This window comes from Mobula hypostoma, chromosome 12 (genome assembly GCF_963921235.1).
Source record: "Mobula hypostoma chromosome 12, sMobHyp1.1, whole genome shotgun sequence".
Lineage (NCBI taxonomy): Eukaryota > Metazoa > Chordata > Chondrichthyes > Myliobatiformes > Myliobatidae > Mobula > Mobula hypostoma.
The window spans coordinates 41116608-41136923 of record NC_086108.1 but is presented as its reverse complement, the minus strand read 5'-3'; positions in this window follow the sequence as shown (position 1 = coordinate 41136923).

The window sequence follows — 20316 nt, the reverse complement described above, 5'->3', positions numbered from 1 at the left end:
CCCTGATGAATCCAGCTGACCGGTGCTGTGCCGGCTTTCTCGGGAACTCTAATTGTATGGGTAACTTTGTTTTTCAGGCCTTTATAACAAGAACAACATGTATCAAAGTTCCAAGAGCTATGTCAAAACAGGGCAGACTTACAGTGGCATGCAAAAGTTTGGGCACCCTGGTCAAAATTTCCGTTACTCTAAATAGTTAAGTGAGTAGAAGATGAACCGATCTCCAAAAGTCATAAAGATGACACATTTCTTTAATATTTTAAGGAAGAAAACTTTTTTATTTCCATCTTTTACAGTTTCAAAATAACAAAAAAGAAAAAGGGCCTGAAGCAAAAGTGTGGACACCCTGCATTGTCAGTAATTAGTAACAACCCCTCTGGCAAGTATTGCAGCTTGTAAACGCTTTCTCTAGCCAGCTAAGAGTCTTTGAATTCTTGTTTGGGGGATTTTTGCCCATTCTTCCTTGCAAAAGTCTTCTGGTTCTGTGAGATTCTTGGGCTGTCTTGTATACACTGCTCTTTTGAGGTCTATCCACAGATTTTCGATGATGTTTAGGTCAGGGACTGTGAGGGCCATGGCAAAACCTTCAGCTTGTGCCTCTTGAGGTAGTTCATTGTAAATTTTGAGGTGTGTTTAGGATCATTATCCTGTTGTAGAAGCCATCCTCTTTTCATCTTCGGCTTTTTTACAGACGGTGTGATGTTTGCTTCCAGAATTTGCCGGTATTTAATTGAATTCATTCTTCCCTCTACCAGCAAAATATTCCCCATGCCATTGGCTGCCACACAAGCCCAAAGCATGATCGATCCACCCCTGTGCTTAACAGTTGGAGAGGTGATCTTTTTATGAAATTCTGCACCCTTTTTTCTCCAAACATACCTTTGCTCATTTTGGCCAGAAAGTTCTATTTTAACTTCATCAGTCCACAGGACTTGTTTCCAAAATGCATCAGGGTTGTTTAGATGTTCCTTTGCAAACTTCTGATGCTGAATTTTGTGGTGAGGATGCAGGAAAGGTTTTCTTCTGATGACTGTTCCATGAAGGTCGTATTTGTGTAGGTGTCACTGCACAATAGAACAGTGCACTCCAGAGTCTGCTAAATCTTTCTGAAGGTCTTTTGCAGTCAAACAGGAGTTTTAATTTGCCTTTCTAGCAACTCTACAAGCAGTTCTCTTGGAAAGTTTTCTTGGTCTTCCAGACCTTAACTTGACCTGCACCGCTCCTGTTAACTGCCATTTCTTAATTACATTACGAACTGAGGGAACGGCTACCTGAAAACACTTTGCTATCTTCTTATAGCCTTCTCCTGCTTTTTGGGCATCATTTATTTTAATTTTCAGTGTGTTAGGCAGCTGCTTAGAGGACCCCATGGCTGCTGATTGTTGGGACAAGGTTTGAGGAGTCAGTGTATTTGTAAAGCTTTGAAACTTGCATCACCTGGCCTTTCCTAATGATGACTGTGAACAAGCTATAGCCCTAACAAGCTATTTAATATCTGAGACCCTGGTAAAAGTTATCTGAGAGCTCAAATCTCTTGGGGCGCCCAAACTTTTGCATGGTTCTCCTTTCTTTTTTTCACTCTAAAATTGTACAACACAAAAATAATACACTAATCTTGCTGAAAATGTTGAAAAGGATATGGAAAAGATTCTTAGAGATAGGATCTCTGGGCATTTAGAGAATCATGGTCTGATCAGGGGCAGTCAGCATGACTTTGTGAAGGGCAGATCATGTCTAACAAGCCTGATAGAGTTCTTTGAGGAGGTGACCAGGCATATAGATGAGGGTAGTGCAGTGGATGTGATCTATATGGATTTCAGTAAGGCATTTGGTAAGGTTCCACACGGTAGGCTTATTCAGAAAGTCAGAAGGCATGGGATCCAGGGAAGTTTGGCCAGGCGGATTCAGAATTGGCTTGCCTGCAGAAGGCAGAGGGTCGTGGTGGAGGGAGTACATTCAGATTGGAGGATTGTGACTAGTGGTGTCCCACAAGGATCAGTTCTGGAACCTCTACTCTTCGTGATTTTTATTAACGACCTGGATGTGGGGGTAGAAGGATGGGTTGGCAAGTTTGCAGACGACACAAAGGTTGGTGGTGTTGTAGGTAGTGTAGAGGATTGTCAAAGACTGCAGAGAGACATTAATAGGATGCAGAAGTGGGCTGAGAAGTGGCAGATGGAGTTCAATCCGGAGAAGTGTGAGGTGGTACACTTTGGAAGGACAAACTCCAAGGCAGAGTACAAAGTAAATGGCAGGATACTTGGTAGTGTGGAGGAGCAGAGGGATCTGGGGGTACATGTCCACAGATCGCTGAAAGTTGCCTCACAGGTGGATGGGGTAGTTAAGAAAGCTTATGGGATGTTAGCTTTCATAAGTCGAGGGATAGAGTTTAAGAGTCGCAATGTAATGATACAGCTCTATAAAACTCTGGTTAGGCCACACTTGGAGTACTGTGTCCAGTTCTGGTTTCCTCACTATAGGAAGGATGTGGAAGCATTGGAAAAGGTACAGAGGAGATTTACCAGGATGCTGCCTGATTTAGAGAGTATGCATTATGATCAGAGGTTAAGGGAGCTAGGGCTTTACTCTTTGGAGAGAAGGAGGATGAGAGGAGACATGATAGAGGTGTACAAGATGATAAGAGGAATAGATAGAGTGGATAGCCAGCGCCTCTTCCTCAGGGCACCACTGCTCAATACAAGAGGACATGGCTTTATGGTAAGGGGTGGGAAGTTCAAGGGGGATATTAGAGAAAGGTTTTTTACTCAAAGAGTGGTTGGTGCATGGAATGCACTGCCTGAGTCAGTGGTGGAGGCAGATACACTAGTGAAGTTTAAGAGATTACTAGACAGGTACATAGAGGAATTTAAGGTGAGGGCTTATATGGGAGGCAGGGTTTGAGGGTGGCACAACATTGTGGGCGGAAGGGCCTGTACTGTGCTGTACTATTCTATGTTCTATGTCCTATGATGTTTCATCTTTAACTTTATGACTTTTGGAGATTAGTTCATCTTCTACTCACTTAACTATTCACAGTAACAGAAATTTTGACCAGGGTGCCCAAACTTTTGCATACCACTGTATTCTATTCTATGCTCTATTGCCTTGTGATTCCAGTGTCTGTCTCAATTCCTCTGCGAGTCGTTGTTGTAGTCAAGGCACATGGCTGTCAGAAACCAACTTTCAAAGTTATACAGCTACTGAACAGGAACAGAACTTCCAGGCCATTATGTGCACATGGCTTTGGTTTGCAATAGATTAGAATAACAACATCACTTTCAAAAGACAGCTTTGTTTATTGCAGCTTCAGCCTGTGCTACACCATATAACTCTTTGGACTAGGGGTTCCCAACCTGGGGTCTATGGACCCCTCAGTTAATGTTAGGGGTCTACGGTATAAAAGAAGGTTGGAACCCTTGCTCTGGTTGAAAGCAACACCTGACCTTATGTGACCACATAATGATGTCACATAACTTGTCACACGGTCCTTTCAAATGTTTCCATATTTTGTGTATTTCTCTGAAGTTCTGGCAACTATAGGAATCAGTTGCTTCAGATTTCTTAACGAGTTTAGTATTTAGTACATGTGCCTTAATGCAGTATGGAATGAGAGTGGGGAGAAACTGACAGATTGAACTAAACTTTCTAAATGTCATCCTATCATTTATCCTCACTTATTGTTGCCCTAACCCTGATGCAATGAGCTATCACAAATCACCACTGCCAGTACTTTTGGTTCTCAGAGCCAGCAATAATACCTTTACTCCAAGGCTACAAATATAATAATGCAATGTATACCGAGGTAAAACAAGTAAACTGGCTCTTTGGACTATTGAGTCTATGCCAACCCATTTACACTCACCATTTCACACAAAATGCTGGAGGAACTCAGCAAACCAAGCAGAATCTATGGGAAAGAGTACAGTCGATGTTTTGGGCCGAAACCCTTCAGCAGGACTTACTGAAGGGTCTTGGCCTGAAACGTCGACTATACTTTCTCCCATAGATGCTGCCTGGCCTGCTGAGTTCCTCCAGTAATTTGTGTGTGTTGCTTGGATTTCCAGCATCTGCAGATTTTCTGTTGTTTGTGATTGGATTTCACTGAGCATTTATTTGATTTTCCTCATACTCTCAATAACTCCTCCCAAATTCTACCACTTGCCTCATCATTATGTGTCATGTCATACCACTTACCTACAGTAGCCAATTATCCTACCTTTGGTGAATGGTGAATGAAAATTTTAAAATAGCTATGTTTTCCTATTCACCATACAAATGGATTTTACCCTAGTGATTATCTCAAGATCAGTATGTTCTGCATCTTGTGTGTCATTGTGATAGGCTTAACTAAGTGTGCTGGCTACATGCATGACTTAGTCCAGACAGTACTTATTTTCACCTTGTCTGCATGCACCCTCTCAAGTATTTTCTGCAAATTCTTCGGTGATCTAAGGAGGGAATTAATAGGAATGATCCAAGTGTCCCGTGATTACTGTGTACATGAACAAACTTCTACCAAAAGTATATTGTTAAAATTATGTATTCTAAAGATCACAAGCTCTGATTACTTTGGTTACACGTAAGAAGTTACTTTGGTGACTGTCCTGCATGCTCACTGCTCCAGGATGCCTAGTTCCCAGCCTGCAATGTCACCTCAAACAGCCAATAGCAGTGCCTACTTGAAGGATTCAGTTGGTCCTTTTACTAAAAACAGTTCACATCCCTGGACCAGTTTTCACTTGCTCACGTATAACTACTGATGAGACCCAAAGCCAGATAGTAGAACAAACTGGGATTCAAAATAACCCTTTATTCAATAAGATTACGCCAGTCTCAAAACTCAACTCAACCCAACTCACACTTCCAGTATGAATATTTAAATGGTTCCCCCCAGAACAATGAATCAGTAAAAGTCAGCCTGAGATTTGTTTCAACTGACTACTAGGTGCAGATTGTTTTGACTTCTGTTAACACTAAATATCCCAACCTAGTTCACCAAATCAACAATCAAACAAAATTTAGTTCCAAATCACATAAGGACACAATGGGATAAGTGACTGATGGCTTGGTCAAAGAAGTAGATTTTAAAGTAACTCTTAAAGGTAAATGTTCCCCATTTTAAGGCTTAGAATACTACAGAACAGGAAACAAGTTTGAAAAATCTGGCTGATTTCTCCAGAAGAAAATGCCAGCACCTGCTGTAGAGATGCATAACTATACTTTGATGGATGCTTTCAGCCTAGACAGAATCTCAGCAAAGGTCTTGAGTTCACAACTGTTCAGTGTTACAACTGTGTCAGAGCAGAGCCTATCAACACGTCTCTTAAATGCAAAGCTGTGTTTGGTCATGGCAATGAAGGTACTTTTGGGAACAGCTCATAATTTTCTTCAGAGCTACAGATGCTTAACCTATGGAATTAGGCCCAAAGGAATCAGTGTATCAAATCCCATGGAAATTTCAAGGCTTTGATTTAAGCCTATGCCTTTTGTTTTGTGTGGGTTTCATCTATGTTGCTATGAGCAACAGATCTCTGGAGTACAATAAATCTTCTCAAAATTTTAACATATTAAAAGCAATTTCTTTGCTTCCCCTATTCCCCAATTTATGATGGATCACCCAACAAAAGATCACAGATTTTTTTCAAAATCAAAATTTGGATGCACAGGGAAAAAATAAAACTTTTGGAAACCTGCTTTAAATGTAAATTATTTCAACAATTCTGTGTCTTGCCACTGAATGGTTATATGCAGCCTGCATTTATCTCAATCGAAATCTCTCTTTGCTGTGGCTCTTGCTCATTTGCCAGTGTTTGGTTTGAATTAATTTTGTTAATTTTTATGGAGTTAATTTGCTGGACTTAATTTTTCATGAGCTTTGCAGTTTTACCGTCAAGGGAATAGCTCAAATAATCTCAATACTCTCAAAACAATTAGAGCAAAATTTTAAAAAAACACATCATTGCAATAACAGTACCTTAGTCTGCTCAAGAAGTAGAGTTCCTGGCCAAAAGAAATATAAGCCAGGCGATACCCTAGCATTGCATGCAACAATTATTATTGAAAATATGATGGGAAAACCTGTCTTCTGAATTCAGTGGGATTATACAGGGCCACCATTCCATGCCCTCACTGTTTAGCTGAAATTATAATCAGCACTCAGCTGAGTTGGAATTCAGCACTATTACAAAGTTTGCTATTTATTAAAACTCAAAAACAAACAAATTCCTCTTTTGTAGTTTTCCAAAAAGCTGATGGATAAGAAATACACCCATTGCTTTACTCTCTGATTCATTGTATCTGCAGTAACTGGTACTCATACATCTTGTGTCTACCAAACTGTTACAACCAATATTCATGTACATGATTTGCCAAACAAATCACGAGCTCCTTATCTGCTGTATCTTCTCAATTCACAGCATAGTTTCCAGCTGTTAATGTTGACGTTGGTAACTGTATCTACATATAATTTTCATTTTGATTCAATAATAGCCCAGGAGTCTTTCCTTAAAAAAACACACACAGACCTATGCCTTTTTCTGATGGATCCAGGTACATCAAAGTATGTTCTTTTCTTAGTCATTGAATATTATTAGGGATTGCAGGTGAACTTTTTTGGAAAACTGTGTAGTTGGTCTGAAACGTGTATTGCTTTTGGTTTGTCCAGCCTGCTTAGATGTACTGCTATGCATGCAATTAACTGCTGTGACCTGTGGTCTTGCAGAAATCTCTGAAGAAGAATGCCATCTGAGAGGAGGAGGCTACTGGCTGACCACCACTGGGTGGCAGTAGTTCCCTCAACTTAACAGTCTTTGTTCTCTTCTGAAGAACTGCAAAGTTTGCACAGAAGCAGCTTGGAATTTATAAACAACATCTGACTTGGATTTTCAAGAGCTTTGTGGGAAAGTAAGTTCAAATGAACTAGAAATAGTTGGGGAAGTTACCAGCTTAGGTTGCACAATAGTATTTCTGCAAGAATGAAGAGGTTCAGAGCTCAGCCTGGACTTTAAATAAACAGAAATTTCACTTTTCTTGATGATAGATTGGAAGAGAATGGACATCCAAACCAAGCTTCAAGCACATGGAATCGTTCCTGACTTCTCACCAACTTGAGACCTCCCAAAAGATTCTTTAAGAAGTATCTTAAAACCTGACTCTGAATAATAATAATTTCATAATAAAATCCTTTGTTGACTCAGGGTTAAATAATAAATAACTCTCAGTGCCCTAGACTACTTAGTGATATTTTAAAAGCTATTTAAATGCCAGTAGCTTCTGGCCACCTTATTTTAATTAATTCCAGTGAGCAACTGATTCTGATCAACTATTTAAATAAAACTGAGCATTACTCTTGATGCCAGACGTTTCAATATCTCGGCCAATACATTCAAATAAGATATCAAATCTGGAAATAAAATCAAGCTGATGGCTTTCAGCCCCTTTTCTTCTATTTGGAAGAAATAAAACAAGTAGAACAGTAAAATGTGAAAATTATCTGAATATCTAAATCTTTTCTATGTCTCTAGGCATCAGGATTTCTCCATTTGATCATATTATAGACGACCAAAATTTACAATGTACACTTGTAGCATGTGGAATATGAACACTTCAAACTAACCTAAACTTTTTATTTGCAGGGAAGATTAATTTGCCGGCAGAAATGAAGACTTTAGAGCACAGTGGCTAACTGGCCCATGGTGATCACAAGTTAATACCGACAACTATCAAGTTCTGGTTTGAGGATCTCCCAGTACTCCACTCGATACTAGAACCAATTGTCAGAGTTTGATAAAGCAACACTCACAACACGCTGGAGGAACTCAGCAGGTCGGGCAGCATCTGTGGAAAAAGATCGGTCGACGTTTCGGGCTGGAACCCTTCATACTGTTCTCCAATATGGAAAAATATCATTTCAAGGAACCCCTAAAAATTAAAGGTTTCCCTCAACTCACACAGCAGGCACGGGGGTTGTAACTGGCAGGCATTATGACGATGTGCAAGCCAAGATCCTCCACCTGTGCCCAACCTGTCAACTTGTGTTCGATCCGTCCCCATCTGTTCTTGCTACTACTAGTGTGTGGGAGGTATGGGAGTTGTGGGTCCCATGCTACCTGGTCCAGGAACAGTTACAGCTCTACAACCAATGGGCTCCATGACCTACGTGGATGGCTTTACTCACCTCAGGGCTGAACTGTTTCCACAGCCTGTAGACACACTTTCAGGAACTCTGCCTTTGTTATGTATGGTTTTTCATGGATTCTATTGTATTTCTTTATTGTGCTGTGGGTGCCTGCAAGAAAGTGATCTCAAAGTTGCACATGACGTATTATAAATTTACTTTGAACTTTGAACCTTGAAGCTTATAATTAGTTGGAGCAAGTGTTGGTCAGTGGAAATCAGCACACAATTAGTTAACACATTTACTCTGGTTTTGATAGTGAAGAACCATATAACAGTATAAAGAGAAGGCACATTTTTAACATCAGGTTTATAATCACCAGATCTCTCAAGTAAATCTGTTTCAAATTGCAATTCAAAAGTAGTTTGCTCTCTTTTTGCAGTATATTTTTAATATTTTTGTTGCAGCTTATAGTCTTTTTTTTAATATATTGTTTTGCACTGGTACCACAGAAATGCAAATTTCACAACATATATCAGTGATAATAAACCTGATTCTGATTCTAAGATAGAAACAGGAAGTAGCTTATTTGGAAAAGCATGTTGCATGTTTTTGTGCCCTTTGAGCCTTTTTTATAATTAACTTTTCTATAAATACCAACAGGAAGCGAAGCTTAACCATGTTCTAACAAATGTCATGTGCTGTTATCTGTTGGTGCTAAAATTTTGGCTGGGATATATTCTTGACTGTAAACAATTTGGGTGAACATTACTGAGTTAACTAGACAAGTTCATGCAGAGCATGCAAACAGGCCCTTTGTTGTACTGGCTGTGCTGAGCATCATGCAGCCAGTTACACTATCCATAACCGAACTGCATTTTATCTTTCCCACATTACCATCAACCACCCTCCTCTCCCTCCTTCTGTACACCCATAGTCATGCACACATACTCCACCACTCACCCATACACACAGATCATTGACAGTGGCCAATTAACCTATCGATATACATGCTTTTCGGATGAGGAAATTCATGTGGTCACAGGGCAGACCTGCAAATTTCACACAGCCAAAGGTCAGTAATTGAACTTGAGTCCATGGATTTGAGAGTCAGCAGCTTTACTTGCTATGCTACTGTGCAATCCTTTGTAGACATTGCAATCTGGACTAATTGATCCACCATGTCTAAGGTGTATTTTATTGACTGTGCTTTCTGTTATGACAAGTATAAACAATATTTTTATTGGTGTGTAAAGCCAATCCTTTTTTTCAAAGAGTGAATATATCTGTGTATTGCAGATAGATCATGCTTGCTGCAATGTATGTAATTAGGTCTGCCTTAATCTGAATATTTCTGGACAATCATTCCAGTTATAGAAATACTGCAATGTGATAAAAGATGTAATAATCAAGTCAATGTAAAATATGATGTACATGTTGTTTCTACTCTTCATTTAACTGTGATTGAGAAACAGGCTTCTGAGAGGACTGAAGGGTTAGATGCCAAGAGGCTTTTCCCACCGTCCAGAGTCTATCTTAAAGTATGAGACATGCTCTCAGAATGAAAGCTCAGCTACACTGGATTGAAAGACTTTGCACAGTTGGAAATTGTTTTGAATTCTCTACTACAGAGCGATGGGGATTCGAGGCTAAAATCAATTGCTCTTGGGGCACTGATACAATTGTGGGATATGAGGCTTAGATGAGACAAAACATGCAAGTTCAGGGATGACCTACTCCTGCTTCTCTCTCATGCATTCATATGTTGAAACTCACTATGACAGGGAAAAGTTAAGGTTAACTGCATAGAAGGTTTAAAGTGAAAATGGGTAAGCATAGGGGAGTTAAAGGAATAGAAGATTATCTCATAACCACAAGAAATCCTGCAGATGCTGTAAATCCAGAAGAATGAATACAAGACGCTGGAGGAACACAGCAGGCCAGGCGGCATCTATGGAGAGGAATAAACAGTCAGTATTTTGGAACTGTGCTTGCTCAGGATTATACTTTTAGGATGAGATGAAGAGGGTAGTAAAACGTTTGTGTGCAATTAAAAAATATCATGACTTATGACCAGATCATGTGACTGCAATGGGACAAAATCAATGCAATCCTGTGCAGCCTTCTATGAAGGTGGGATGAAGATAAAATTTGGTTATTTAATCGTTCCTGGCCTTCAGGGTAAACTAGACTTACCATTTTGCTCTTTCTTCTTTTCCCTATTTTCTCAACATCTCAAAATTAGTTTTGTCTCTAATTTTTCTCCTGCTTTGACAAAGGGTTATTGCCATAGAATGTTAATTGTGCTTCACTATCCACAGATGTTGCCTGACATGCTGAATATTTCCAGCATTTTGAGTGTTTTTTTAAAGATTTCTAGCATCTGCCATATTTTGTTTTAGTTTTGTTATGAATGAATAATCCATAGATTTGGACTGAATACTCTGCAGATGTGAATAGAAACTCTGGGAGTTTACATTCAATTGCTTCATTGAAGACACACAGAATAAGCACCTGATATCAGTTACTGGGACTCTGTTTGCACTTCCTGTTGTCTTGGAAAAGCAGCCAACATAATGAAAGACCTCATTCGCACAGGATATTTTCTCTTCTCTCCACCTCCTCCCCTTCATAGGAGTACTGATAGAAATGTATGAAAGCACATGACACCAGGCTCAAGGATGGCTTCTATCCTGCTGTTAGAAGATCAATAAAATGGACCTGAGTTCAGAATCTACCTTGTCATGGCCTTGTCCTTTGTTGCCTAACTGTACTACACTTCCACTGCAACTGTAACACTAGGTTCTGCCTTCTGTTATTGTTTTTCCTTGCACTACCTCAATCAACTGATATTATGAAACGATCTTTGTGGATGGCATGCAAACCAAGGTTTTTCACTGTACCTCAATACGCATGACAATAGTAAACTAATTACCAAAAGTCCACAATTCATGAGTGTCTTTCAGAAAAGGGAATCTTCCAATCCACTAGTTATACGTTGATGATTAAATATAGCCTCTCATGTATCAAAAAAATGACATGATCAGATTCTCAATGCCAGTTATGAAAAATAAATGCTGGTTTTGCCAGTGAGGCCAAGATCCCATGAATGTTGTTCTGTCCTTTTAACCCACCCTTCCCCTCCACATAGCCCTCCATTTTTCTATAATTCACGTACCTATCGAAGAATCTCTTTAATCTCCCCAATATATTTTTCTCTACCACCATCACTAGCCACGTGTACCATACACCCACCATTTCCTGTGCAATAAAAACTTACATATACACAGCTTAAAAGGCCAGTAATTCCCCCCCGTACATTTCTCCAATCACTTTGAAATTATGCCCTCTCGTATTAGCCATTTCACCCTGGGAAAAAGTCTCTGAGTGTCCATTTGATCTATGCTTCTTTTCATCAACTACACCTTGATCAAGTCACCTCTCATCCTTCTTTGTTCCAAGGAGAAAAGCCCAAGATTTTACTGTTATGACACACTCTCCAGTCCAAGCAGTCTCCTGGTAAATCACCTCTGCACTCTTTCTAAGCATCCACATCCTTTGTGTAATGAGGCAACCAGAAATGAACACAATATTCCAAGTGTGGTCTAACCAGGGCTTTTTTAGAGCTGCAGCTTTACCTTACAGCTCTTGAACTCAATCCCCTGACTAATGAAGGCCTATGAACCGTATGCCTTCTAAACAGCCTTATCAATTTGACAACCCTATCAACTTGAAACGTGATGGTGAACCACATAAAGTATTTGGAAGATAATCGGTTGGTAAATTGATGGAGAAGATCCTGAGAGGTAGGATGTATGAATACTTGGAGAGGTATAACATGATTAGGAATAGTCAGGATGGCTTTGTCAAGGGCAGATCATACCTTACGAGCCTGATTGAATTTTTTGAGAATGTGACTAAACACATTGATGAAGGAAGAGCAGTAGGTGTAGTGTATATAGATTTCAGCAAGGCATTTGATAAGGTACCCCATGCAAGGCTTATTGAGAAAGTAAGGAGGCATGGGATCCAAGGGGATGTTGCTTTGTGGATCCAGAACTGGCTTGCCCACACAAGGCAAAGAGTGGTTGCAGCCGGGACATATTCTGCATTGAGGTCGGTGACTAGTGGTGTGCCTCAGGGATCTGTTCTGGGACCCTTACTCTTTGTGATTTTTATAAATGACCTGGATGAGGAAGTGGAGGGATGGGTTAGTAAATTTGCTGATGACATAAAGGTTGGGGGTGTTGTGGATAGTGTGGAGGGCTGTCAGAGGTTACAGCAGGACATTGATAGGATACAAAACTGAGCTGAGAAGTGGCAGACAGAGTTCAACCACTTGTGAAGTGTGAAGTGGTTCATTTTGGTAGGTCAAATATGATGGCAGAATATAGTATTAATGGCAAGACTCTTGACAATGTGGAGGATCAGAGGGACCTTGGGGTCCGAGTCCATAGGACGCTCAAAACAGCTGCACAGGTTGACTCTGTGGTTAAGAAGGCGTACGGTGTATTGGCCTTCATCAATCGTGGAATTGAATTTAGGAGCCGAGAGGTAATGTTGTAGCTATGTAGGACCCTGGTCAGACCCCACTTGGAGTACTGTGCTCAGTTCTGGTCACCTCACTACAGGAAGGATGTGGAAGCCATAGAAAGGTGCAGAGGAGATTTACAAGGATGTTGCCTGGATTGGGGAGCATGACTTATGAAAACAGGTTGAGTGAACTTGGCCTTTTCTCCTTGGAGCAACAGAGGATGAGAAGTGACCTGATAGATGTGTATAAGATGATGAGAAGCATTGATCATGTGGATAGTCAGAGGCTTTTTCCCAGGGCTGAAATGGCTGCCACAAGAGGGCACAGGTTAAGGTGCTTAGGAGTAGGTACAGAGGAGATATCAGGGATAAGTTTTTTACGCAGAGAGTGGTGAGTGCATGGAATGGGCTGCCGGCAATGGTGGTGGAGGCGGATACAATAGGGTCTTTTAAGAGGCTTTTGGATAGGTACATGGAGCTTAGAAAAATAGAGAGCTATGGGTAACCCTAGTAATTTCTAAAGTAGGGGCATGCTCGGCACAACTTTGTGGGCCGAAGGGCCTGTATTCTGCTCTATGACATGAAAGTAGGCAAACATAGACTCAATCTAAGGTTCAATGATAATGCTTGAACTGAATTGGGGAAGGACTGAGGGAGTGAGATTAACTGGATCTCTCTTTCAAGGAATCATTTCAGATATAATGCATTAATTGGCCAATTGAGCTATAAAATTTTATGATTTTATGATTTTAATTACAATAAATGGGCATTTATAAATTCATCCAAGAATGTTTTGGCATAAGACATAAATCACCTCAAAACCACTTGTGACAGTGGACCAGGAAATTTAACTATAATATCAATTAGCAAAATAGGGAGGCAAAGGGAAGTTTGAATACTATTGCATCCAAATGGAAGCTGCTGCTAAAATAACTGTACTGTCATGTATCAATGGGCATTTCATCAGTTATGGTAGAATGCTCTAAACTTAAAGAGTAGAGGTTGTTGTAATCTGTGAGGTGTTCCATGTAATTTTGCCAACTAGCTTCTAAAGCATCCTGATGAGTTAATTAAAAGACAGAGAAAATGATCAATTCCCAGAAAACCTGAATATGCCTTGGGGATAGAGCTTTGGAACATAATATTGAGATGCAAAATATATTGATAGGTTACGGAAACAGAATAGAAAACAATTAGAATTGTTTATTGTGGATAGTAATTGTGAGAATATAATAAAATTAAGAAACTTCAGGTAAGGCTAGTGATTAAGGATTCTCCACTTTATTCCACTCAGTCCGAATAAATATTAACTAACATCTGGTAAAGAGCAGCAAAAAATTCATAGGGATAATAGTGATTTGACTAGTGAGATAGTCTTGAACAAAGCTGAAAGTAAATTTTATTCTTAAAGTATAAACACCATACGTCACCATATACAATCCTGAGATTCAGTGTACATTGTTACAAGTTAAGAGGTCAATCTTTTTTTAAAAAAGCATGTGGAAATTTAATTTCACAGAAGGCAGTGAATCTCTGAAATTCTCTGCCCTCAGGGGTGGTGGAGGCTTGTTTATTAGAAATATTTAAGCTGTGGTTAATTTTAATTTTGCAAGATTGGGGAATTGTGGCTATTGTAAACTGCACTGAAGAATTGAGGTGCAGGTTAGATCAGCCAGGATCCATATTGAATGATGAGTTTCACATGAAGATCTTGGTGGCCTACCCCTGCTCCTCTTTCTGTGTTCTTGTGTGTGGATAGAAGAGATCAGAATGATAGCTGAACTGCCAGATCAAGGTGAAGGCAGTATTGAGAATGGCAACTGTCAAGGAGCATGTTAGCAGGTGGCAGCAGAGAGTTTCAAGAGAGAACTGTTCAGGATGTTTCTTCTGGAGAATCAATGAACTAGATAGAGCCCACTGTGGACTAACTGATGGAACCAGGCTAGATCATTCCAAAACTCATCGATCATAAATTTGCAACCAATGACTTTAAGAGAGTTTCCTGGTGGGTGAGCATATGTCATGGATTCAACACAGTCATTTGATGAGGCTGTGGACAATGAAGTATAAGCAACACCAAAATTGCATCTTTCTTCAAGACCACTTTGAAATATTTGAGTAAAATAATATCGATTTCCGCTGGTGGGATTGAGATACATCTCTACCAAAGGAGGTGTAGGGCATTCTTCCCTCCACTAGCCTGCAGGTCTCACCTGGGCAAAGTGTTAGCTCCTGCTTAGCAACTTTCCCCACCCTCCCCAATCAGGGTCTTGTGAAGCCATGGATGCAGGTGGTGGATGGTCGTATGACCACTCCTCCTGACCACTGACGCCAGGCAGACTATCTTTAAAGAGTGTTGATGATGGCTGGGGTCACACGTCTTGTAAACACACTGCGCAGAAGAAGGTAATGACAAACCATTTCTGTAGAAAAATTTGCCAAGAACAATCATGGTTATGGATAGAGCGACAGTGTCTCTGGGGGTTGGTGGGGGGTGGGAGGTCTTCACTACAGGTAACGATCCCTTGCTCAGTAGACAGATGGAAGACTATAATCGCCCATGTCATGACATGACACATAATGATGACGATGAGTATATTGTACGTTTTCCAAAATGTCTTCCAAAAATAACTTTGAATAATAAAATCTCCATTGATCTTAAATGAATAAGTTTTAGAGACAGTGTGTCAGATATTGATGCTACAATAAAACAAACTTGGTATATATGGCCGTGTTAGAGATTCCTCAGACGTTGCCTTTTGTCTTAGTTTTTAGCTTACCCTTACTATGAAACTGCTTGGCTTATACTACAATAGGTGATATGACAGAGTCAGCTGTTGAAAGAAAATGACAAGTGATATATGTGGGGCTTTGTTCTGCTGTTCAATAATAAAAGTTAAAGGAGGATAATCATTTTGAGGGGCCACTTGGGAGGGTGTGAAATCCCGGGATCACTGTGAAGGACAGTTCTGTTGAAGTTAACACACTTCACTTACACAATGTCTGAGTTGGCTCGCAGGTGAGTGATACCACTCAGCACAACAGTGCCAAAGAAGCTTTTGTCAAGAATCTGCCGGAACCTCTACATTTACCGCTGCTGATGAGCTAGTGCTGCAGTACATGTCACAGAGCTGAGGACAGTAACCAGGCATAAGACTTAATAGCTAGCTGTGGAAAATTTAAGCTCTCATACTTTGAAATACTGAACGTTTCCAGCATTATCCTCTTTTGTATTTACACAACTTCTTTGATAGATCCTAAACTCAGCATTAGCATTATTATAAATAATGTGTATATTGGACTCTATCTCTCAACCAGAAACTGATGATAACTCTCCACCACTGTTGATTTCCTCTCATCGATGGGCTGATTTGATTGGTAGGATATTGAAGCATTAATTCTACATAGTCTTGAACAATAGAATGAAGTTGACTGATTCAAAGTGTGCACAACCAAGTGGCATAACATCAATTGAAAAATCCATTTGAGAGTAGGCAATAGTAAGGCCATCTAATCCATTTCTAGCTGTGAGTTGCCAGTTAGACCTCATGGTGGTTAGTATTGCCCAAGGGTTCCTCTGAGAAAAAAAGTCATCCAGTAAACGGAAAATACCTGCAGTAGGGTGGGAGTTAAGCCTTGGCATTTCAACACATTTTCTTTTCTTACTCGGGGTTCATGATTAGATGTTAGTGGGAAACGGAGGAATGGCATCCTGCCTGATTCACACTCGTTGTCATTCGGTGAGATCAAACCTTGGAGCTAAATAGAAACAGCAGCCTTGGCAACAGCACGTCACCTTAAGTACGAAGATGCTCCTGTTTATCCTCAGTAAAGAAAAGCTTTGGCACTTAAATACACAAAGTGGCACAGGAAAGATTTATAAATATAAAACAAAGCTTTTTGTCTCGACAACAGGATTACTGGAGCAAAGTCTTTGGGTTTTCAGAACTGAAACAATAATACTTGATAAGAAGAAAAAGCCTCAATGGACCGCTGGCAATTATGCTTCTTTCTCAGACACTACAGTTCTTTCACCAGACTTTCACTCCATTAGGAAGAGCAGATGAGTTGTGCTGTTGAGAACTGCAGAGATATTGGATTCCGCAAACGGAAGGCTTATACTATTTGTCATGTTCTTTGATCACAAGTAATATCATGATAAACTGAGCTAACAGGATAAATTCCAATACAAACAATGTGAGGTATAAGATGCTGATAGAATGTGGCACCTGGAATAGAATGTCCTTTTCCATGCTGAGTAAATTGACTCCTACCTGCAACACACAATGAATTGTGGCAATTTAGAGCCATAGAGCACTGCAGCACGTCCTGTCCATCTATTCCATATTGTTCTGCCTAGTCCCATCGACCAACACCTGGACCACAGCCCTCCATATCCCTCCCATCCATGTACTTATCTAAACTTCTCTTATTATGTTACAACTGAACTCACATCCACCACTTCTGCTGGCACTTCATTCCACACTTGTACCATACTCTTGAGTGAAGGAGCTCCCCCTCAGGATCCCCTCAACTATTTCACCTTGCACCCTTAACCTATGACCTCTAGTTCCAGTCTCAGCCAACCTCAGTGGAAAAAGCCTGCTTGGATTTGTCTTATTTATACCCCTGATAATGAGTATCATCTGCAAATTTGCTGATCCAGTTTAACATACTCTCATCCAGCCATTAAGCAGATGATAAACATCAATGGACGCAGCATCGATCCCTGTGGCACACCACTAATCACAGGCTTCCAGTCAGAGCGGCAGCCATCCACTGTGACTCTCTGGCTTCAATCATGAAGCTAATGTTGATTTCAAGTTACAACCGTATTCTGAATGTTAAGCGACTGATCCTTCTTGACCAGCTTCCCATGTGGGATTCTGTCAAAGTTCTTGCTACATTCCACGCAGACAAAATCCATTGCCTTTCCTGATAATCTCCTTGAAAAATTCTATGAAGATTGGTTAGACATAATCCACCATTCACAAAGCCATGTTGACTATCCCTGTCTATCCAAGTACATGTGTATCCTGTCCTTTAGAATATCTTACAGTATTTTATCCATTACTAATGTCAGGCTCACCAGCCAGTAATTTCTCTGCTTACTCTTAGAGTCTTTCTTAAACAATGGAACACCATTAGCTACCATTCAGTTCTCTGGCACTTCACTGATGGTTAAGGATATTTAAATACTTCTGCATTAGCCTCCCAGAGGGTCCAGGGGGACACCTTGTCAGGCCCTGGGAAATTATCCACCCTAATTTGCCCCAAAAGAGCAAGCACCTCTCTTCTGCATCTACATACGGTCCACGACCTCACTATTATTTTGCCTTGGTTCTGTAGACTCTTTGTCCATCTTCAGTAAATAAAGATGCACAAAATTCATTTAAGATCCCCCCCATCTCTTTCAGTTCCATGCGTAGATGACCACTCTGGTCTTCAAAAGGACCAATTTTGTGCTTTGCTATCCTTTTGTTCTTGATATATCTGAGGCCCTTCACCTTATTTGCCAGAGCAACCTCATGTCTTCTTCTAGCCATCCAGATTTCCCTCTTAAATGTTCTCTTTCATTTCTTACACTCCTCAAGCATCTTATTTGTTCCTTGCTGCCTATACCTGCTATACACATCCATTTTTTTTAGCCAGGGCTTCAATACCCCTTGAAAACCATTGTTCCCTCAACCTATATCCTTGTCTTTTATCCTAACAGGATCATACAAACTTTCTCCCTTTTGAACGTCTCCCCCTTACTAAATATCACTTTTCCAGAAAACAAATTATCTCAGTCCACAGCTGCCAGATGCCATCAAAATTGGCTTTTCCCTAGTTTAGAATCTCAACTGAAATCTCAAATCTTATTGTTCTTCATAATTATCTTGAAACTAATGGAATTATGATCACTAGATCTAAAGTGTTCCTTACATTTCTGTCATCTGCCCTGTATGGTTCCCTAAGAGGAGATCCAGTATCACACTCTCTCTAGTTGGTACCTCTATATATTGATTAAAGAAACATTCCAGAATACATTGACAAGCTCCATCACATCCAGTCCTGTTACAGTATTTTTACAGACTTCCATAGTTTCAGTAGTTTATGGGAAATGTACACAAATCAGTGCTTAGTGATTTGCAGATGCTGACAAAATTATCATAGAACTTTGGCCAGTACAAAACAGGAACACATCAGTGTCTCCACCCTGACTATGATACCAATCTAACTAACCCCTTTGTCTGCATATGGCCCTTGTCCTAACATTGCTTTCATGTTCATGTATCTGTCTAAATGTCTTTTAGACATTGTTATCATATCTGCTTCTACTACCTCCTTTGGCAGCATGTTCTAGCACCTACTACACTCCTTTGTGCAGCTCCTCTATAATTTCCCCTCTCATCTTAAACCTATGCTTACTATTACTTGACATTTCCACCTTATGGTGGTGAAAACACTGATGATCTACCTCATCTATCTCTTTTATAATTTTATATCCTTTCTATCAGGACATTCTTCAGCCGCTGATGCTCCAGAAGGCTCAATCCAACTTCGTCCAACATTCTCATTACAACTAATGCCTCAAACCTGTTCCACACCCTCTCCAAAGGCTCATTTTTATATAGTACAGTGACCAGAATTGCACACTATGCCCCAAATGTGGCCAAACCAAAATTTTATAAAGCTGCAACATGACATTGTGACTTTTATACACAGTGCCTCAGCCAGTGAAAGCAAGCATACTGTGAACCTCCTTCCTTCCTTTCTTTCTTTCTTTTCAAATCTTTCATTATAATTATTATATTATTCAAAAATAACACAAGTACATCAAAGTAAGCAACACTTACAATGTCTCAGGGAAAGAAAACATTATTTTAAAGATTGAAAAATTTTGGTCTCCTTTATCATCTTTATCATCCGTGGCCACTTTCAGGGAGAATGGACTTGCATCCCAAGATCACCCTGAACTGCAGTGTTTCTAAGGGTCCTGCCATACTCTTCCCTTATATTTGACTTCCCAAAGTGAAACTCTGCACATTTGTCTGCATTAGACTCCACACATATCTTCAACTGATCTATATCCTGCTCAGTCCTCAGATTATCTTAGTCATTATCTGCAACTCCACCAATTTTCATGTTGTCCACAAACTGTTTAATTAACTACTTATATTTTCATCTAAGTTATAAATATAAAATATATCATCTTGTCAAGTGCTTTATTAAAGTCTATGGAGATAATATAGACTGTCTTACCTTCTTCAATTATCTTTGTCACTACTCAAAATCACAATAAAATTTGTGAGGCAGGGTTCTCCACACAAAGCAGGGCTGAGTATCCCTAATAAATCAATGCTTTCCTAAATGCAAGTAAACCTGTTCCATTAGACTCTTGCCCAGTAATTTCTCTCCCTCTGATGGAAGGCTCGCTGATCTATAATTTGCTGGATTATCCCTGCTGCCCTTCTTAAACAGGGGAGCAACATTGTCCTATCTTCTGAGAGCTTGTCCATGGTTGAAGAGGATACAAAGATCTCGGTCAAGGTCCTAGCAATCTCCTTTCTTGCCTCACTCAGTATCCTGGATTAGATTCCATCAGGCCCTGTGGACCTATCCAAAGCCTTGGTCCCAAGTTCATCATATTGTGGGGCAAGCCACCGCAAAGCTCGCAGACA